General features: G+C 34.4%; 1 long non-coding RNA gene across 1 annotated transcript; it reads left to right on the top strand.

The window, feature by feature from the left end:
- The first annotated feature begins 8981 nt into the window (after positions 1–8981).
- Positions 8982–11626, top strand: LOC105785887 (uncharacterized). The gene is made up of 3 exons (XR_008194242.1): positions 8982–9777; positions 10510–10772; positions 10962–11626. It is a non-coding gene; the product is annotated as an uncharacterized LOC105785887 (long non-coding RNA).
- Positions 11627–21454: the final 9828 nt, after the last annotated feature.

Raw genomic sequence — 21454 nt, 5'->3', positions numbered from 1 at the left:
ATAATCGGCTAACATCATAAAATATTAACCCAAAAGATTACCTTAGCTTGCAAGATAAGAAAAAGGATTGTCTACCACTGCGATCCTTGACAAACCCCTTCACCCCTTGTAATGATCTAAAAAACCCAAAAGTGCCACCACCATCATCAGGGAAGAAAAAGGGATTCGACCACGTGTGAACAACCAAAGGAAACATTTATTAAAAAAAAAGAAAGCGCTTAGCATCTAACAACACAAGAAAGAATAAGAGCTTACCAAAAGTCTAGGTGACCTCCAAACCGCGACCGACCACAGCAAAAGAAGAACGGCTATCTAGCTCAAGGTTATGAGTCGAAGGGAAACAGAAAGAGAAACAGTGATTCGGCATAGTATGAACAGAATATGGAAGAAGAAAAATTATTCGGCCCTAAAGAAACCGAGTAGAAAACAACAACAAAAGAGTGAAGAAGGGCTGAATTGGGTCAAGAGAAAATAGAAGCAGAGAGATGTTAAGTTCGACCAAAGTAGAATAAGAGAAAAAGACTTCAAAAAGAAATAATTAGAACAAGGCACTTGATGTCTAATGTTTCTGGTAGAGTGACCAAAAGCCAAACGAGAAATAATGTTGAAAGAAAAGAGGACCTAAATGGTCAAAAATGTGCCAAGATAAAAAAAAACCCGAAAATACCAAAAGAGGTCGGCACCTACTCACTCTCACATTACCGAAATGAACCAAACGAGTTCCCCTAGCCAAATTTGCACATAGAAGTTGCACAATTCAGCTACAACTCTCCTCTCCTCCAAATCCCTTAAAAATCTCTCCCTTATCCCTCCTTGATATCCTCCATAACAACCTCCAAGACCCATTCAAACTCTCACCCAACAGAGTTTGAAACCACCCCAAACTCCTGCCGCCTCATGCTAGCAAAAAAATTATCATTTCTGCTTGCAATGAGATTCGAACCCAAGCCCCCCTCAATAGCTCAACACGCCACTTGCCTCATTGCGACAAGCACTTTTTGTGTCACATTTTTTCTTTAATTAATTAAAAGGTCTAAAGGCCAAAGTTCAGGTTCCTTTAAAAGAAAAACCAAAATAAATTGCAAGAGCCAAGACTTGAACTCAAGCTCCCTTATAACCTTAATGACGCCACAACCACTAGACCACAAGCTTCCTTATGACATTTTTTTAACATAATAATTTAGAAGGCCTACATCCAAACATCCAGAGTTTTATCCACTTAAAACCAAAATTTTTGCTAAAGCTCATGTTTGGACCCAGGACTTTTCCAACTCCTCTCAGGACCCTTGACCACTAAAGCAGACATACTTTTGTGCACAGTTTCCTAACCATTCCCTAGCTTAAGGCCCAATACGTTTAGGCCCAAATTTCACGGCTTTAGATGAAATGTTAGAGTATGCCCAAAGAACAATCATGAGATGATTGTAATACCATACTTGTTTTACCTCATTTATTAATGTAAGGCATTGCCATTATTATTTCATGTTCTTTTCTGTGTATATAAATAAATTATTTTATAATAATGTCTTGAGAATAATATGATTATTCTTAAAAGGTCTTTAGTCGAGTATTATTGTGGGCTTGGATAACAATAATGCATTAAAACTAACGTGTAGTTTATTGATGACAAAGTGTTGTCATTGACATGGGATGTCAAAATCAATACATGAGTATGTGTGTTAGAGAACAACATATTGGACTAACCCACTATGAGTATGTTTCTTGGATTATTATGTAATAGTCACAACATTACTCATAGTGATTTCTATGTATACGAACCTCAGACTTGAGATCATCATTATCCTAACATCGTGAGTCATATATTTTGATACAGTCAAATGTTCACCATAACTAGTTGTTCTATAAAGGTTGATGTTGGATATACCACTATCTATGTAGTGGGATATGGTTGATCAATATAGGATTTTTCCCTCCTATATAATGGGAGAAATATCTTAGGCCACTTGATTGAGTGAGACTTGAAATGCATTGCCATGGTCGAATAAGTTGATATGAGATATCATACTTATTTGTTTATCATAGTCTACTTAGGATATCAAAAATCATTAGATGGACAATGCAAATGTGACTATTCCATGACTTGTGTACATTCTAAATATAAATGACAAAAGGATTTTAATACATGAAGGGTTAATCACAGAGAGGTTATGTCGAATCATGACTTCTTGTAACTTAGGTAGCAATGATGCATTGCTAGATGCCACTCATTGTTTGTAATATTAGAATTGTTCTAGTATTACTGCTAACGTTACAAGAACCTACAAGGTCACACCCTATAGTTGAAACAAACAGAATCCAAACATAGTTGGTATTGTTTTTTGGCTGTCACATGAATTAAATTGATTATAGAATTAATTTAATTGGGCAGTTAAATATCGAACAAATTATATGTACAAGTATGTTGTACACATAATGAAAACATAGTTAAATTAATATATATATATATATGAATTTGATTCGTATAAAATTTAAATAAATATAATTTACCATAATCCTTGTTATAATTATTGTAATTATAATTTACGATTGAATATTATTATAATTATTGTAATTGTAATTTTTTGGTCAAACATTATTATAATTATGGCAATTATAATTATTATATTCGGTTAATTATTATAATGAATCTTGATTCATATTAAGATATCAACTATTCCTGAATTAGGAAATATAGGGTTTTTAAGAAAAATCTTATATACCCAAAATATAGTGTACGAGGTTAACAAGTCGTCAATGAGTTTCTCTCTCTCAAAAAGTTTGAGAGAGTTCTTGTCGTTTGCTGTCACACTGAGTGGATTACGTAGAGGACAAAACTTTTTGTAGTGGCTTCGAATCAACTTAAAATTGCGTAATCAGTTTCACAATAGCTATATTTGATTTTCTAGATGATTAAAGGTAACCGTTCATACCCTTCTCACTCCGATTCATTCCTCTCACATGGATCCCTAGATGTGATCATCAGATTTATTTTTCCGTTGGCCATGGGGTGTACCGGTGTTCCAATATGAAATGGATTGCATTAGGGGTTATTCAGGGAGGATAGGGCCTGGGACACGGGCTGTCAATGGTAGACAACCACACCACATGGGCGTGTGTCCTTTAAATATTCAGTGCAGGATGAACCACACAGTCACGTAGAGTTACACGGCTTGGCGACATGACTGTGTGACACAACTTTGAATGCACACACAGTCTGCGATATGACTATGTGACCCTATTTTGAATACCTATGTGGGCAAACACACGGGCTGGGACACAACCATGTGTCCCATATTTTGAATTATACAGGGTTGGCCACACAACCATGTTTTCAAGCCATACAGTCTGGGCTATGTCACATGGCATGTGACCCTTGTTTTCAAAAATTATCAATTTTGCCAAAATTTTTTGTTTTGTTTCAAAATGTTCCCTGAACGTTCCAAAACTATTTTTAAGGCCCTGTAGGCTCGGTTTAAGGCTTGTAAGTGTATTTTTACTTTAAATAAAATGTTTCTTGAAAGTTTATTATATTTGAATTATTTTTTCTATTTGAAGTTAAATGTTTATAATTGTACTGTGACACTCCGTAACCTTAATCCGATGACGGAGACGGGTTAGGGGTGCTATAATTACATTATGAATCTGTTGGATATAATGTCATGTCATAGGATTGTGAATACCTACCTTTATATTTTATGTTTTAGGCATTGAGGGTCTGGGACAAGTTGGAGTGATAAGGGAATGTTGAGCTAAGCTCCAATCAATTGGACATGTTGGTGCGTTGGAGAGTGTTTAGCCTTGTGCTACACTTATGTGACATGTTAAGGACTCATTGAGTCACACTAAGGTGTTATAAGGAGATCTGCTTATCCAATAGGAACAAACAAGTGAATAAGATTGTGTTTTTAAAGTCTTATGTTTTACTAAGCTATTTAATTGTAAGCATCTGCGAACCAGACTTCGCACAAGTATTGCGTACCCTATTCGCAATTCAGAAACCATGCCTATGTTTCTGCTTAACTTATTTTTTGTATTGTAATGTGGTTATTCTTTTCTATTTATTCGCTGAGTTTGCATGAACTCACATAGTCCTTCCTAAATATTGCAAATAATTAGATTGCAAAGTAAGTAGGCAAGTGGTCCTAGAAGCATAAACTCTGGAAGGGTAGAACAAGTGAACCCTGGATTAAAGGCAATGTGAGGTTTTGTTTGGGCTTAGAGATATCATATTGATGACCTCGCCACTTGTGTTAAGATTTAGTTATTTTCTTATGTTTATCTTTAACTTTTATTTGCCAACCAATATCATTCTATAAACACCTATGTATTTCAAGTATAAGATTTTAATCCAAATTTGATTAATGTTTTCTTAATTGAAGAGCTCATAATTAAGCACTAATTTCTAAACCTTGAGTACACCAAAGGCAATAGCATAAATGTTTAAATTTTACAAACTTATAGAGTTCGCTAAGGTTGTTACGGAGTCACAAGGGTTGAACTTTACTAGAGTGTGAGCCCCAGCGATCAGCAAACTACTATGTGTGAACCCATAATGTTTTTTGAATATGGAAACCTAGCGAACTGAGTTCGCATAATTCTCAGCTCATAAAGGTAGCTCGTGAGACCTACCCTGTTTAGATAACTTACCCCCTTAAGAGACTTTGAATGTGCGAGCTATGTAGGGGTACGAACCCCTATGTTAGATAGATGAATTGTTGTAGTGCATCGTATTGCAAAAGCTTAGAATACGCATGCTATTAGTTCCCTTCTCTATAATCTTATATACTTCCAAGAAAAAATTGTTAAGCTAAAGCATACAAAGTAGGTTTGTTTAATTCTACCGCTGCGAACCATAAAACCTGCGAAGTAAGTTCGCGAGCTTGGGTTGTTTTACAATTTATGCATACTTTACTTCTATATATATATATGTGTTCCCTTAACCTACTATTTAAGTGAAACCCGACAAGTATGCGAACCATTATATGAGTTGTTCCTTTAAAGATTTTATGAAAAGTACATTTATGACAATTCATTGCAACTGAAAACTTAAACATGTTACACGTTTTATACTTTGATGTGGTGGAGGATAAGTTGGGTTTTAATGGAGAGTCACTTAGGTGGCTAATGTGGCATTCAATAGCTCCGGTTCGATGGTTGGACTAAGTACAGGGTGTTATATTTACCAATTCAATGTCTACTCTATCCTAAGTATTACATACAACATTCATTGCACACACAAGCCATTCTTATCCATTCATTAATGCAGAACCTATATAGAACAAGACCAAGACATGACATATATACATAAACATTCATGTTCACATGACTACAAACATAACCAAAATACTATTAGAATAAACATGTACCATTCCAGACCACCATTTGCATAAATACATATAAAATCGAAACACCAATTTGCATGCCACTTATAACCTAACCCAAAATGATTAAAAATCTACCGAGTCGATAAATTGATAGTGTGAGCTCCGACTTGACTTCCAACCAACAACAACTTTTGACAATCTAAAAGAAACCAAACAGAATAAACGTAAGCAACACAGTAAGTTCAAACAAAATCTTAACATAACTTACCTAAGCTTAATATGACATAACCATTGAAAATTCAATTTATACATTTAAGAATCATGATTTTCATTAATGGCCTATTCAAACCACAAACAAACAAGATTAGTTCTTTCACATAACAAACATATATTATTTCCATACATGTAAACATATTCAAATCAACAACTTGGTACATATATTAATAATTACTTGTAACAAATTATACCACCATATTCAACTCAAATAACTATTTCCCATTTCATTTGTTCATTTACCATTTAAAATATCGAGATTTCACCCGATGAACCACAATGAAATAACATTGGATAAGAGGGATAAGAATGCTCAGATTGGGTTGGGATGATAGGCTACACGATACTGATCACACGAGCTGTGAAGAATTTGTAACAAATGCAGGATCTTAGCCGTCAATAGGGCATCCAAGACCAGCACCTGAAACGGTAATAACCCTAATAACATGTCATTTGTATCCTAGCTTGTAACAATCATTTTTCAGTGGTGTTGGAAGAAGTGGTTTCAGGACCACAATTCATCAATGGAAGATTAGCTAGCATTCGACCGAGCATTGTTCTCACTTGTATGGTATATGTTCAAGCCCCGTTTTTAATGATTTTTATGTTTTGAGTTTGTTTAGCTTAGTTTAACTAGCCCGAGGGTTAATTTGCAGAACTTTTAAAGGTTGAAGGACTTGCCATAGATGTTTTTGAATAGGTTTTGATGTTAGTTGATGAATTATTTATCTTTATTGTAAAATAAGCATGTTTTGTTAAGTGATTTTTGTTGAATTATGGAAATAGGAATTAAATTGTTAAAAGTATAATCTATGGGTTTTGTTGTGAAATGTGGGTAAAAATGGGTTGTGTGAAGGTCCCTTGTAATCTTTGTTAATTTGAATTTAGGTTAAAATATGTTATATTCAAGTTATAAGCTTAAGGACTAAATTGTGAAAAGTCAAAGTATTAGGGGCAATTTAGTAATTTTGTGTAAATATGAATTATGGATTAACTTGAATTCTAGAAGTAATTAATTGAATAAAATTATTTATTTAGATCAAGATAAACCACAATCAAACTTATATTGCGGAAAAGCCAATGCTTCAGAGTAACTTGACTTTACTACTACGACTTTAGTAGCGAGGTAAGTTCGTATGAACTGTGATCGTTTTAATGTTAGCTAAATTGAATGTTTACTATGTTGTTTTAATATAAATGAATCTATATAAATGTATTCATGTTATAATGAAGTGATGGATAACGAATCCCGATTGAACCTTGAGAATTCTTAGGATACGAATGACATGTCATGAAGGATTCTCCAATGGTTGAGGTCCTGCATTTGTTGTGGATTCTCCACAGCTCGTGTGAGCAGCATCGTGTAGCTTACATTCCGATCCATAGCTCGTGTGACCAGGCCCATTTCACAGCTCGTGTAAGCATTGATGTAATTAGATGGTTACGACTATATGTAAAGGCACACTAGGTGTGAGCTTTCTCGAGTATCCGGTGTAATTCTAAATGGTTCAACAGGTAAGAAAAGGAATGGAATAGTAAGTAAGTTAATGGAAATGTTCATGAATTTATGAAAAGGTTGATGCATATGTAATGTAACTTATGAAATCTACTTATGATATAAATGAGCTTATATATGATGTTGATGAACCTACTAACATGTGAGCTTGATGATGCTTGAATAGGCTTATACTAAGCTCATGGCATTGATAATGGTTTATGCTTAATCTATGAATTGTGTTATTGATATGGTGAGTTATGTTTAAGTTTGTACGAGCTTACTAAGCATTCGTTGCTAACATAACTATTTTCTTTTGTTTTATAGATTATCAGAAGCTCGATCGATTGGAAGCTCGTCGGAGACCTATCACACTATCCAACAACCATTTCAGTAGTTCTTGAGTATTTTAGCCAAGGTTAATAATGGCATGTATAGGATCTTTGTAATGGTATTTCTTGAATGTGCAATGGATGTTTTGGTATGTATATGCTTTGAAGTTTATGTTTGGTTTGCTGACCATTAACACCTCACCAAGTTATGTAATTTTGGTAACTTTTAAGTGCTTGTATATAAAGTCCTTGTTAGTATGTTTGGAATTGCTTGTAAATGGTCATATGTGATATCCCTTGGTAAGTAATTGAACTAGGTTTTTGTTCTTGGAATATTGCAATATTGGCATGTTTTGGTTAATGATGTTTTGATACAATTATGGTGCCTTTGAATGGCTTATTGGTTGGATGAATTAGGGTGTTTGAATTGGCATATTTATATGTGTTTGATTGATGTTTAAATCCCTTGAATGTGTGCCCAAATTGTATATATAATCAAGTATGAATTGGACTTGAAATGGCTTGATTTTAGGTAAAATTTTGGGTTCACATGACCTGGGACACAGGCTATCACACTGTCATGTGACACACACGGCCTGGCGACACGACCATATGTCATTTGAGAGCTTCTTAGTGTTTCAAGTCAGTGAGTTACATGGCATAGCACACGGCCTGGCACACGGGTGTGTGGGGAACTCAATGAGTTACACGGGTGAAGACACGGGTTGGGACACAATCGTGTGTCCCTTGTTCAAAATTTACATAGCTGGGCTTTGTCACACGGCTTGGCCACACAGCCGTGTTACCCCTGTTTTCCAATTTTTGCAACTTTTTCTTAAAATTTTTGTTTTGTTTCAAATTAGTCTTGAATTACTTCTATGAAATTTTTAGGGCCTCAAACGCTCAATTTAGGGACAACGTGCAAGTGATTGAATGGATTATATTATGTTTATTTTATTTAAATGTTAAGATGTTAAATGTTTTTCGATTGTTCCGTAATGCTTTGTAACCTTAATATGGTGATAGAGACGGATTAAGGGTGTTACATTTAGTGGTATCAGATCTACAGTTTAGTCAGTTCTTAGACTAAACATAGCATGTACAGAGTCTAAAAATACATGCCATTATATAACTTGTGATAGTGTGTTATCTCTTGACTCAAATTGAAATATGTTTTCATATAGATAAGATGTCATCCAATTGAGTTGATTCCAATGATGTAGAAAGTAATGCACAAGCCTTCGTTCACGGAGCAGCTACTAGTGGGCTTGTAGCTGAAGACTAGGAAAGTGAGGCGAAAGAAGCCTTCTTCCAAATGATGTCTAAGTGGTTCTTTAAGTTCGTGAGAAAGAAATCGATGGCTCAATGACCTCCACCCCTCTCGTACTCCAACCTGTCCCTGTTATTTCTCAAGGTTTGGAACAAGTACGTATGAGCAAGCTTCTAATTGATAAAGTACGTAAATATAGGGCTAAAGAGTTTCATGGTACAGCTAAAGATTAAAGTACGTAAATATAGGGTTAGTTGGTTGCTTATATTGTGATGGTATGATTATAGTTCACTAACCCTGGCCCTAAGCACCTTGTATGGATAGCTATAGGTATCATTAGCTTCTCTATTGACGGTTCCTTCTCATTTCTCTCTTCTTTCGATTGTTTCTTTAAAAACAATATTCCTAAACTATTTTTGTCTGCAATTCATTTATTGTTTAGAATTTAGAAGGGTTTGAGGAAGCAGCAAGCAATGGTCCCAAAAGGTATTTGGATTTGGATTTTAGCTTTTACTAATTTTGAATCACTTTCGCTCTCACTAAATATGAGTTAAGTTAACTTTAGTTTCATTGGACATAATATTGTAGAAGAGAGAAAAATTGAAAATATAGTAATAAAATAGTAGTAAAAGAAATGGGAAAAGGGAAAGGGGGAAGTAGTAATAGTACTCTGTTACTTGTTTACTTCTCTTTCAATATATTCCCTATCTTTGCCTTTACTTTTTGCATTGTCTGCTTTTCTCTTCAGTCATCGGCTTTTCTTCTTGTTGTGCATGCTAGCCTTTGTTTTCTTTTATTTTTGGCTTGGTAGGGTTTCTTTTACTCTGACTTCATTATAGTTCAACAGTGTTGTCTGTCTTTGGATATTTTTTTTCTTCGCATGCATTTAAGTCTATAGAGCAGTAATAAAATGACAGGTAATGGTTGATATTGTTGGTGGTTTGAACAGTGAAGGTTTTGTCAAGGGTGGAATACTGAAAAACAACAGGAATATAGTCAATGGCGTCAACTTCATTCGCCAAGCAGACTTTTGTGCCTATGAAGGAAGCAGTGTCTAGCTATACTCCATATCCACCTCCTCTTGTAAGATATGAAGATGTTGTAGCTAGTCCAAAGCTTTTAATAAGCTTAGACTAAAACCATATAGCGAGTGTCTAGCTATATCTAACTTAATGTATTATCAAATTTGCATAAGTTTTAGTCTAAGGCTTTTACCATAAGTTTAGAGCCGATTAATCCGCTAATTTTATCTAATTAATGACCATATAGCGAGTAGTTGGAGTTTCTAGTTTTATAGTTTCTAATTCTAGTTTTATAGTTTCTAATTTTACCCGTCCCTTTAGCTCTGTCACTGGTTGATTCCTATATTTTGGTCATCCAAATTATATTTTAAAGTATGGATCGGGATAAAAAAATTAAGAATTAAAAGTGAAAAATAGTAGAAACTAAAATAATACATTAAAATTATTAAATTATACTTGTTTACCCATTTTGAAATTCTAATTTTTTCAAATATTGAAAATTTTAATTTTAAAACATCAAAATAAATTAAATAGATTATTATTAATGATTTTCTTTCTTTGATCTCGGTTGGCACATGATAGAATCGGTTTGATTTTATGAATAAATAGGTAGCATATCTAATCTTATAGCATAAATTAATTAATTTATGTTCATCATAGTCCAAAGCAATCGACTTCACTTTCCGATTTTGATATAATCACTTTCACTTTCCGATGAAGATTATATTTTGATGATTAAAGAAATTGCTTGAGTTGTCTTCTTTGCCCTTCTTGGTGGTGATTTATTTTGCAGGTAATTTGGGGTGGCAGTACATGGTCAGTACACTTTGACTGATATATATATATAAGAAAATTGTAGACATATACATGGCGTTTAAGAACAGTAGAGATTTGCATTTTGTTTGAGTTTGGATTGTGAAGTAGAGATGATTGAGTGAGCTCATAATAATCCAAATTCCACATGCTCTTCTCTTTGCTATGTTCGGCTTTTTTATTATTTGATCCCTTATTAGGCCACTTTTTCGTATCCATGAAAGCTAAGTTCTCTCTTTCAAGGTAACTAAAGTTTTCTTTGCTTTGTCTTATTTGTTCTTTTTTAATTTTATTTTTTTCACAATTTTTTTTCTTGCTCTACCTGTATTTATTTGCAACAAAAAAAGAGCGAAGAGGAAAAAAGAAATATTGGAAAAAAAAGTTGACAATCAAAGTTCAAAGATTTATAACAATGAAAATCCATTTTTCCAGGTTGGTTTTGGCACGTGGGTTTTAACGTTCGAGTTCTTCTATGAAGGTTAGACGTGTTTTTCTTTTTCTTTTTTAAAATCTGTTCTTTTGCATGTTTATATACGTTTCTTATCAACAGTTTATTAGTTAATGTAGTTTTTTCTCACTGTTTTCTAGCTAATTTTTTTTTAGTTTGTAATAACTTTAATGAAATGGAGTGACATATTTTCTTGATTGATTTCATTCGAATGTCGGCATCCACATAATTACTAGAAAATATAAATGTCAGTAATGACTTGAGCTTCATACTTAAGGGCTCCTGTTTCTTTTTTCTACTTGGAGATGTATGTTAGTAAATTTATTCACTATGCTTGTTTTAATATTTTTGGAGCTTTTGGTTGTATTTGCATTTCAAGATTATAGAACTTATGATTTTTGGCTGATGACCTTAGAATGAACAAGCTTTCTTTCTTTTCGATCTCAAAATGTTGAAAAATTGCCATGATAATTTTTTCCATCCATATAAAATCCCTATGTTTGCATTCAGGACCCTCTGAAGTAACTTTCAACTTCAGAGCTGTTTTTATGCTGTACTTTTCTCTTTGAAAAGTGTTAGTCTTGAAATGATCCTTGTATGGCAGTGTCTTAGATTCTTATGATTGTTGCTGACTTCCTAAACTCAAATTCATCATGCTATATTTTTCTTATTTCATGTTGAAGGCGCATTGTAATTTATGATTTGAGGTAAAGCGCACAAGATGAAGTTAGTCATCGTTCGCACGATCAATGATGAAAAATATGCCAAGGTGGAGCTAGAGAAAGCGTTGTGGCTATCAATGCATGAAACTAAAGTTGATTCAACGATGGTATTAGCAGTTGATTTATTTGATTTTTATGTTGTTTGTTTTGGATTCGTTATTCTTCATACTAAATTGTTTGATAAATTTATGGTTTTGTTCTATGAAAATCCTTTTGTTTTCACATGTTGCCATGCTAAACTAGTAGCACTCTTATCTTAATTTTGCAGTCACTACTCGTAGGTAGGTTCTTGCATGAAAGACACATTGAAGAGGAGAGACCACCTTCAATGGCGATGAGTGAATTAAATCAATTAAGTCACTACTCGAAGTAAAATATCCATTAGCTTTGTTACTTTATCGAATGTGTTATATTTCCTCAACAATGTCTAATTTGAGTTTATAGAAGCAATAAACTCATGTAGTAAATGATGGATGTAGTAAACCCATTTCATCTAATTTCAAAGGGTTTTGAATTTCCATTTTAGTCTATAAATTTTAAGTTTATTACATTTTGAACTTGTGCATTTTTTTGCAATCAATTAGTTGCACTATTTGAACTTGTAATTTTACTATTTAAATATTAATATGATCTTTCAATATTTTGACTAAAAAATTAATTTATTATATGATTAAATACTATCATTTTTGCTAAAAGTATATATTTAGTACTAATTAATTTTTATATTAATAATGTTTGATTTTAATATTTAATATTTTTAAATGTTTTTAAAAGTTAGTGGCATTTTTTCATAAACGCCGCCAAAGAACGGTATTTTTAGCGGCATTTGTAATCAAAGCGTCGCTAAAGGTCTTGAGCTATAGCGGCATTTGTGGAAAAGGAGCCCCTAAAAGTCTTGATCTATTGCGACTTTTGTTGGAAAAGCGCCACTAAAGGTCTTGAGCTGTAGCGGCCTTTGAGGAAAAGCGCTGCTAAAAGTCTTGATCTATAGTGGCATTTGTGGGAAAAGCGCTGCTAAAGATCTTGAACTATAGCGGCGTTTGTGTAAAAGCGCGGGAAAAGCGCCGCTAAAGGTCATGATCTACAGCGGCGTTTATTTCTAAAAACGCCACAAATGTTTGCGGAGTTGACAACACCAGCATTTTTTACTTTTAGCGTCGCTAAAGGCATAAAAAAATGTCGCTAAAAATCTGTTTTGGTGTAGTGCACAATTTTAAAATTAAACACAATTTCCAATAAATTGATGAAAACAATAAGACGTAAAAACAAAGTAAAAATCAATATTCAAAATGAAACAAAAATTAAAATAATTGGAATATATATATATGCACATTTTAATTTCCATCATTCTTAAAATTAAAAGTTTTCTGAGATGAGAAAATTGACGTTGAAATCATATTTATCTCTCCTCCAGTAATGTAAAACTTCTTTATCTACGCAACCCAAAACCATGTGGTATTTAATGTTGGCACACCTACTACCACAACTACTTTAGAGTTTTTGTCAAAGAGGAGGAGATAGAGGAAGTTGCTATCCAGGTTGATTCTTGTTTCAAGTGATTGTTTTTGTTGTAGAGGTATTGCCAAAAATATCGAAGGTCGAGATTGTTAATATATATAATGGTTTGTGCTATAAATTGTGCCTACTTGACAAATCACAACTTGACTATGCATCAGTTTTATTGTTGGAAATTTTTAACTTGGTATATCCTTATAGTTATCTTATAAGCAACAAACACCTAGAATATATATGTTATCTATGTACTTGATGTAACACATGGCTTCAAGATAGAGGAGTTCAATTTCAAATATGATTCTTAAAGAGTTTTTATCCTTATCTCATAACGTAACTTGATAGCAAGCTTAGGAAGAGTTTTAGTCCAAGCATGAGATTTAAAATTGAAGATAAAACTTTAAAATAATTTATTTAAAAATGCACGGATATGAAATTTCAAGATAAATCTTTTCAAATTAAATGAATTATATCTCATTTTACATGAAGATTATTTTGAGGTTATTTGAAGCCTGTATGTATGGATGATTCGTGGGATAAAATTGGATGTACTTAGATTTTATTTTTTTAAATAAACCGCAGGGACTGATTATATGTTCATGGTAAAGAACTTTTATTGAAGGCATTTTATTGCTTATTCATCTTTGAATGAATAGTTAAGAGCTTGTACAAGGAGAGGTTATAGAGAGAGAGTTCATACTGAATGTATTACGGTGAGTCTGCAATTATCCGAGGGTTAAGGTATATTGGAACTGAATCATTGCTTTTGCCATGAGTTTAGCAATGGATTTCTCTGGGCAAGGTCTCGCACAAGTTGATGTTGCACTAAACTGCATTACCAATCTATTTGTGTTCGTTCTAGTGTTTTATACTTTGTTTGTGTTGCTATGCCAATACTTATATCAAAATTTATTGTCACATAACCTAACACAACTCATTCCATAACCTAAATAGACAAATATTTATTAGGATATTACTTTACATTAAAAGAGTTAAATGTATTTAATATATATGGAAAATAGGTGGACAGCTTAACATTTCATAACACCAGTTAATAGATGGGTAATCATAATGTAATAACCTCTGGTAATGTGGGTGTCATAATATAATTTTTGATAGTTGGGTGCTAAAAATATAATTTTAATTCAGTAATCATTTGTAAATTTATACAATAATTTATTATATTTTAATTCAATAATCATTAATTTTTAATAAATTCAAATCAATTAAACAAATTGCTTATGTTTGATTTAATTTTATTTTAAATTTAAAAATTTAACGTTATTAACTTTAATTATCAATTTGAATAAAAAATAAACAGAAAGAAGTCGAATAAAATTTAAAAACCCGGTCCAAAACCAACTGATAGGTCAAATGTGATGGTTGAATGGTACATCGTGTAACTAATACTTTAATGATTCAATTACAGATATCAGAAATTAAGAGTTATAAGCATGAAATGTTAATTATAGAAGAATGATTCAAATGTGATGGTTGAATGGTACGATTGTGTAACTAATATTTTAATGATTCAATTACGATATTAGAAATTAAGAGTTATAAGCATGAAATGTTAATTATAGAAGAATGATTCAAATGTGATGGTTGAATGGTACAGCGTGTAACTAATACTTTAATGATTCAATTACGGATATCAAAAATTAAGAGTTATAAGCATGAAATGTTAATTATAGAAGAATATTTTATATTATTTTCTTAGGATAAAAATACTATTATCATGCCTGTGAAAAAACTCTCCAAGCAGCCAAGTATTCATACGTTTTTAAAAGATAAGAAAAATAAAAAAAAACACGTATTTTGTTATTATCAATGTTGCCTATATATCGATAATGTATAAACCTATAAAGTTGAAACCAAATAGTCTTCCAAAACGTGAATGAAGTTTTTGTGAATGACCTAGAAGGTTGAAAAATTGCATAAAATCAAAGTAGAATAAAAATTATCTAACCAAAATCTATAGATATTGCGTAAGATGATGCCTTTCACTATATAATTTATGAATAGAGGAATTTATAATTCTTAAAAATAAAATTATATGAATTAAATTTTAAATTTACAAAAAATATATATTAATTTATGGTTACTAATATTATATCTCGCTAACACGAGATTTTTAAATATATATTATTTATTTGCATAATAAATATTTTCAAATTAAATATTTTTCTCATCTTCAATAACTATTATTTTTTTGAATTTTTTAATTATAAAAATAAAATGTCAGCTAAGCCTTTGGTGGTGTTATGGTTGTTGATAAAAGACTTGGGTTGATTTAAACATTTCGTTGACACTAAGTTTTAAGCTCGAACTTTAATAATCCCTCTTTTCCTCTCTGTAATAAAATTATAAAAATTAAATTGTTATAATTATTTAGAATTAGATATTAATATTAAATTTACCCATACGTTAAAAGTACCTACCATTTTAAATACACCATTCAAAAATTTTTAAAAGTCTTTAAAAATAAAACTTATATCTCAAATAGGTTTGTTAGGATTTGAGACTCGATAGAACAAATGACTGATAGGATCTAGACCTTTGACTTGGATAAAACTAATTCGGAAGAAGAATGTTCACCTATAGGCACAATCAGCTAAGGACCTCGCAGGAATGCAAGATGTTCGCAGAGATAGCTCTCGTAAGCCCTGCAAAGACAAGGTCGCAAGAGGGAGCTCGCGTAAACCTTGCGAGGATGAGGTCACGAGCCATGTCTGCAAAGATGACCCCTTCCCTCATGATATGCAGGTGCGAGGCTCGTTAGGAGAGTCAGTCCCAGGGTAAAAAAGGATCGCGTGCTCCACAGGCAAGCATCCAATAAGCTAGAGGAGGCCCAGAAAATATCTGCACCAGGGATAGGGAACACCAGTGCCCTTGGCCCAAAGGCCAAGACAAAACAGTGGGCCCTATTGTGAGCTATAATAGTAACAGTAAGAATTATGTATAAATACACACTGTGTTTCTCTTAATACAACATAAGCAAATATTACTCAACAATTGGTGCAGTAAGCGTGGACTACTTCTGGCCAACATATTTTTCTCTAGTTTGATTCAGTTCTCTTCAACTAAAATAAAAAAATGACTCACCCCGACGAGGCCTTTCCTTTCCTTCCCTCCTCCGGTCAGGTAGGAGCATCAGGTCCTAACCCCCAACATGACGAAATAGACTTGTTTGCCGCCTAGTTCTCTGACAAGCCTGAAAAGCTCGACAACACGATCTTTTGGAAGCCTTCTCCTTTCCTGGACCTTAATCTCTCCTCTAGTCAGGGAATGCCTTATTCCCTCAACCAATAACCACTCCCGCCACAGCTCCAGGCCCTCCAGAAACAAATAAAGTTCATGAGGGAGTAGATGGCGGCACAAGAGGTACGATTCGTAGAACAACAAGCCTTTCAACAGGAGTTACTAAGGATTTTGCTGCCACCTAATATGAAGCCCTGAGCACTCAGGTGAAGGATTGGATGAATGAGATGGATGAACTTCGTCGTGACATGCGAGCCTTGCACCCAGAATCGCAAGACATGGACTAGTTGTTATGTTCTAACAATCCGCTAACCCCCAAGATCGCGACAGTAGGCTTGCCTCACCACGACTTCAAGGTTCCTAAGCACATGTTTGAAGGAAGAAAGGATCCACAAGCCTATTTAATGCAATATAACAGCTACGTGAACTACTGGGAGCATCAGATGCTGCCAAATGTAAAGCCTTCTCTACGATGCTAAAAGCAAGAGCCAAAGACTAGTACCTTTCTATTGCACAAGGCTCAGTTTACAACTTCTCGTAGATAGGGAAAATGTTCTTGGGAAGATTTCGGGCCTACCGAGCAATCATGAATACACCCATAGGGCTGATGTCGATGAAGCAGCGAGAGGGTGAATCCTTTCAAGATTACATAAAGAGGTTCCACACAGCTACACCCAACACAAAGAATTTAAAAGACCAATGGGCAATAGATGCCTTCATCATGGGGGTGCAGAACAACCTTGTGCAGTAATCATTCACGGAAAATAGGCCGCACAGCCTAGCGGACCTATACGAACCGGCTCATAAGTTCGCGGAGGCAGAAAAGATCAAGAAGGCTTCATGATTCAATTTTCAAAGGGAGGATAGAAAATTCAGGGACATCGAATGATAGCGCGCTAGGCGATTCCCTACCAACTAGTCTTTGCGGGTCAGGATCGATAGGCCACACAGGGCCTCAGCCCAGGGTAATGTAGGTAGAAACCAGCAGAGGCACCAACAAGAGTACACAAGGTGTTACACCCCCTAAGGTAGGTTCAAAGCTTACACCCCATTGAATGTCACGCAAGCTTACATCCTTAACCAAGTGAAGAGTCTGGGCATCCTCCCTAAACCTTCCTCGATATGAAGTACTGGTAAAAGGACGAATTTTAGAGACTGGTGCGCCTTTCATGATGACATGGGACATAATGCAGAAGACTATTTCATGCTAAAGAATGTTATAGAAGTTGTCTGAAACCATGAACTTGTTGAGTTCATAAACCGGAAAGGTCCATAGCAGGGCCAGAGTTCGCAGGGGCTAGACCCCAAAGGAAAGAAAAGGCAGCGAGGAATCATCCATGTAATAGTAGGCATAAGCGACGAGTGGATACAGTCAAGTACTAAGAGGTGAGCTCACATGGGCAGTGTGATGTCGCCCAATACCTCGAAGAAATCGTAACACTAGGAACTTTGGAGTGTAGAGTTTAAAAGTGGTGACGATGAGTTAATCCATGACGAAGATGGGAACGACCCAATGGTGGTTTTGGCTGAGATCACAGAGTTCAAAGTTAGGAGGATACTTATCAACAGTGACAGCATAATAGAAGTATTCTCTTAGGGAGCATACAAGAAAATGGGTTTGGAAGAGTAATCCCTATCCGCAGCCAGCCCTTTGTATGGCTTCGCAAACCATCCTGTCGAAGCAAAAGAAACTATCACATTATCGATCACTCTACGCAATGACGAACATGCAACCACGGAGTGTGTCTAGTTCTATATGGTCGATCACCCGATGGCATATAATGCCATCCTTGGTAGACCAATCATGCGAATGGAAATTATGGTGATGGCGACCTACTGTATGAAGATCAAGTTCTGAACAAGTAACAACATTAGCTTCTTGGCATCCAACCAGCACACGGTGAGGCAATGTCACATGCTGTCTGTGATGCAGGCAAAGCACCCTCTGATCAAGAAGTAGAGTTCGTGGCAAAACCATCAATTTAGATGACTTAGTTGTGAGGCAAGAACATCGAGATGCAAAACTTGAGGCAGTGGAGTACACGGAGACCTTACAACTATTTTACGATAATAAAGAAAGAACTATCAGAATTTTGTCTGCACTGAGTGAAGAAGAAAATATTTACTGGTTAAATGCCTGGGGGGAATTTCGATGTCTTCGCATGGTCCGTAACACATATGCCAAGCATGTACCCACAGGTAATAGTGCATAGGTTCAATGTACTCCCAGAGGCAAAGTCCGTAAAACAGAAGAAGAGAAAGTTCACACCACACGTAATTGAAGCAGTAAGACAGGAGGTCGACAAGCTGTTGGCCACCAAATTTATTAGGGAGGTAGAGTACCTAGATTTGTTTTAGAATGTGGTAATGGTAAAAACGACGACAAGCAAATGGAGGATGTGTATGTGTAATAGCCCGTTTACAGTAAAATTGAAACAGTGGTTTCGAGACAACAAATCCGATGAAGAAAAAATTATTTTAATATTATTTTGTGATCTACAGTATGATAGTATTGTGGCATAAAAATTTTGTTAAGAAATTTTACCATTTGTATGCTCAATTTGTGAAAAGGGATTAAATCGCGTAAAGTGTGAAAGTTGTGTTCTATTAGTTAAAGGTGTTAAATAGCTATAGAAATTTAAAGTGGAGGTCCTTATATGGTAATTAGACCATTAAAGGTGATAGTGGATGTGCATGGCTTGGCAATTATGAAAATTTTAAAGTTAGGTAAGGGTAATTTGGTAAAAAGGCAATTAATGATAAAATAAACAAAAGAAAATAAGACTATCATCTTTCTTGTTCGTCTTTGATTGAAAACTATAGGAAATAGGAAATCTTGGAGAGTTTGAAAATTTTGGCTAAGAAATCTCTTGCATGTAAGTAAATTTGGTGTTCGTTTTTAATAATTTTTATGTTTTTGGGATCGTTGTTGCTTAAGCTAGCTAATTAGGGGACCAATTTGCAAAATGGTTAAAAGTGTAGGGTTTTACCATGAGAGCATGTTAGCTGTTTTTGAAGTTTAATGGAAGAAAATGAATCCTTATTGTTAAATAAATAACTTTTGTTCTGTGAGTTTTGATGAAATTGTCAATTAGGGGTTAAATTGAGAAATGTGTAAATTGTGTTGTAAATGTGTGGAATAGTGAAATGTTTGGACTACTATATGCATGTATAAAAATCGGCTAAGCTGAGTTATGGATGAAATTGCATGAATTTTATTTTACGAGCTTAGGGACTAAATTGTAATGAAGTTAAAAGTTTAGGGGTAAAATAGTAATTTTCCCAAAACATGATTTTTGGATTGAATTGAATAGAATAAAGATTAAAGTAGTTAAATTTGATTATATAAATCAAGAAAAACAACATACGGAATTAGATCGGGGGAACGACAAAGTATTGGATTGAATGATCATTTTCCATCGTACGAGTTCGAGGTAAGTTCATGTAATTAAATTGCGTACTTATATGCTTTACTTGAAATATATGTATGTGAATGGTTGAATTATTATGTATAATTATCAAACGTATAATCAACTATGCATGAAGAATACCGAGCCCCGTTTGAACCTTAAAAATTCGTAGGATACCAATGACATGTCATTAGGGTTACTGATTCAAGCTCTTATGAGCTTACCGATACTCAGCTCATATGAGCTTACCGTTGTTCAGATCAGAAGAGCTTACCGTTTATCGCTCGTATGAGCATACATGTAGAAGAATTGATGGATTACAGTTGAGTACATCTCGTGTGTCCTACCCGCGTATTTCACGATATTCTAAGTGGTTCAATGGGTATAGTGTTATTACGAGATTATACGAGTTCGATACGAACTAATACAAGTATTTACATAGAAATGATTTGTATATGATATACGGATACACGATATTGATGTTATACGTACATAAAATTTAATAATTGTTGAATTCATACATGATTCTCTGTTTTATATGAATACATGTCTAACTTGGTTATTGATTATGTGATATGCTTTGGCCATATTGAATTGTGTTATGCTTTGAATTACTTACCTAACTTGTGGTTAAATGGTAAGTTTAATTCTGTGATATACGAACTTACTAAGCTTAATTGCTTTTTTTATTTTTTCATATTTTATAGTGATTCGAAAGCTCGCTCGGATTAGGAGTCGTCAGGGATCTCATCACACTATCAAACGTTATTTTCGTACTTTGAACTTTATATTTTGTGTTAAATGGCATATATAGGTCATTTTGGCTAATAGTATCCTATATGTTTTGTGGTGTATTAGCCATTTTGTGTTGGCTTGTTTTGTGAACATATTTTTGTTATGTAAATATATAAATAGCCTTTGTATACGTGGTGTATGGTTGCCATGTGAATGCCTTGTTTGTGAATTGGTATTTTGGGTACCAAATGGTTGAAACGGATAAGTGGCATACATGATAATTTAGGCACACTGATGCATATATGTGTTTGACCATTTAGGTAGATGTTGGAGGCATAAGTGACAAGTTCTAAAATGGTTATTTGAGGTGTCTATTAGTATCATACTTGTATGTGATGTTTTAACAAGTTATAAGCTTGATATTCATTGGTTTTGAAGGTCTATTTATGCCATGGTTGTATACAAATGGTTGTGTTCAGGTTGGTACCAATTTGGGTGTGAAATATGGCTTGGAAAATGGCCTATTTTTGTGCACACGGGTAGAGACATCGGCGTGTGTCTCAACTGTGTATGACACATGGCTGTGTGTCCCCTGTAACTTCCTTAGAAAATAAGTCAGTAGCTTCACACGGCCTAGCACACAAGCATGTGGCTTGGCTGTGTTGCACAAGTTAGTATACCCTCCATTTTTTACACGGCTTAGCATACAGCCTCGCACACGGGCGTCTGAGGCCATTTTGAAGGGTACATGGCCGGGCGCATGGGCGTGTGGTCTGGCCGTGTGACCCAAGTCAGTATGCTCACTAGTTGGGACACGGGCTAAGACATGGGCAAGGA

This window comes from Gossypium raimondii, chromosome 1, assembly GCF_025698545.1.
Source record: "Gossypium raimondii isolate GPD5lz chromosome 1, ASM2569854v1, whole genome shotgun sequence".
Taxonomy (NCBI): domain Eukaryota; kingdom Viridiplantae; phylum Streptophyta; class Magnoliopsida; order Malvales; family Malvaceae; genus Gossypium; species Gossypium raimondii.
The sequence above is the reverse complement of the archived record's forward strand: the minus strand, read 5'-3'. Positions and strand labels throughout refer to the sequence as shown.